A 228-nucleotide genomic window follows, 5' to 3' on the forward strand; every position below is an offset into this window, starting at 1 on the left:
TGTCCCTCCCGGCCGGGTAGACCTGGTGTCCCTGCCGGCCGGGTAGACCTGGTGTCCCTCCCGCGGGCGGCCTCCAGCCCAAGTCCGGCCGGCCGGGTAGACCTGGTGTCCCTCCCGGCCGGGTAGACCTGGTGTCCCTCCCGGCCGGGTAGACCTGGTGTCCCTCCCGCGGGCGGCCTCCAGCCCAAGTCCGGCCGGCCGGGTAGACCTGGTGTCCCTCCCTGCCGG

This window comes from Athene noctua, unplaced genomic scaffold (assembly GCF_965140245.1).
Source record: "Athene noctua unplaced genomic scaffold, bAthNoc1.hap1.1 HAP1_HAP1_scaffold_382, whole genome shotgun sequence".
NCBI lineage: Eukaryota > Metazoa > Chordata > Aves > Strigiformes > Strigidae > Athene > Athene noctua.